This window comes from Hippocampus bargibanti, linkage group LG16 (genome assembly GCF_051943395.1).
Source record: "Hippocampus bargibanti isolate YZ-2025 linkage group LG16, ASM5194339v1, whole genome shotgun sequence".
NCBI lineage: Eukaryota > Metazoa > Chordata > Actinopteri > Syngnathiformes > Syngnathidae > Hippocampus > Hippocampus bargibanti.
The window spans coordinates 10,808,533-10,810,135 of NC_142749.1; the positions used below are offsets into that span (position 1 = coordinate 10,808,533).

The following is a 1,603-nucleotide window of genomic DNA, read 5'->3' on the forward strand; positions in this document are numbered from 1 at the left end:
CAGGTGGAACAAGAGAACCAAACATGAACTGCATTTTGGCTTCAAAGGCTACATAGACTCACTTATCGTTGTAGTTGGTGGTTTTGGTGGCCTTCCTCTGTCACAAAAATTAATGTTTCTGGAAAGTTGGGATAGTGGACATTTTTTTTCTCATCCACAAACTAGAAAACATAATAACACTTCCATACCTGTCAATTTATACGTAATAAATACAATAATCGTGTATATAGTTTTTATGCGGTAAACTGTCTGCTTTTCCGGTTGCGTTAACGTTTTTATATCATTTCAAATAATTTACGGTGTTTTACAACTTTTATACATGAATTGTACTCATTTATAAAGGCAGTTACAGTATTAGGAAAGGTTGAAAGATATGCTATTCGGCTGCAGCCGCATAAAGTTGCATAAGATGCCTTCAGGGACTCATGGATAGTTGGAAAGCCTCCTGATTTTGAGATGACCCTATTAGATAACCCTTTTCTGGTGGCGCTGGATGCTGGAATATGTCTTCACCATAAACGTTAATCGATATTCGCAATCCATAATCAACTCCATGCTAACCTGTTTTTTTAAACCACTACAAAAAAAAATATCACTGCAGTAGGAACATACTGGAAGCCCTTGAACGCATCATCAACTCATCTAAATAAATAAAAAAAAATCACCGTCTGAGTGTTGCTGCACAGCAGAGCAGATGAGGATTCCGGATTAGGGGGTTGGTCTGTCTGCTGGTTGGAAGAAGCGCCCCTCCACAAATCCAGTTGGTTGGTGGCGGTGCAGCAGCCAGCGTCGCATCTCTCCCGCAGCAGCAGGAGCATCAGGAGAACCAGGAGCACCAGCATCACCACCTTCTGTCATCCTCATCCGCACGCCGCAGCACGCTGTAAGTTATCTTGTCTGTCTGCATCAATGGGGTGGACTTTCGTTGTATGCCTTTGCAGAGAGAAACGCAATGTGTTAGGATGTGTGTTTTGGACACGTTTGACACGCTTCCACATATTTGCTCTTCTTCAAAAAATAAATAAAAAAATAAAATTCCTCTTTTTGTATCTTCATTGAATACACATTTAGTTTTGACTAACATTTTCCTCATATATTCAGATATCTCGATATATTTATATACTGTCTTTTTTGAAACATTTAGTTCTTTCCGTTTCTATATACCTATACATTATATTCTATATACCTTAAAATTTCTACCGAAAAAAATTACATCTAGCCATCTACCTATCGATTTATCTATAAATAGTGTAACACAGTTAAGATGAGAATGACAGTTTTTTTTGTGCAAATTATATATTAAAAATATACATCAAAATAAGATATCTACTTTTATTTACTATATCATTTTGTTTTATGTAATTGTCAAATGTGCTGGACAATTAAGATATTTTTAATCAACTTTGTTATATATATATATACACATATATGTGTACATACATGTGTATTTGTATATGTATGTATATACATACACATACATAGATACATACATACATACATACATACATAACAGTTAACATATGACTAATATAACAGTTGGATGTTATTATTATTATTATTATTATTATTATTATTATTATTATAACATCTGATAGATGAATGA

General features: G+C 34.4%; 1 protein-coding gene across 1 annotated transcript in view; it reads left to right on the forward strand.

Moving 5' to 3' along the window:
• The first annotated feature begins 749 nt into the window (after window positions 1–749).
• The window catches only part of nsg2 (neuronal vesicle trafficking associated 2), a 28,654-nt gene continuing 27,800 nt past the window's right edge, over window positions 750–1,603 (forward strand). The window contains exon 1 of the mRNA XM_089017832.1: window positions 750–883. The gene's annotated coding sequence lies outside the window, so the exon portion shown is untranslated. The remainder of the gene's footprint in view (window positions 884–1,603) is intronic.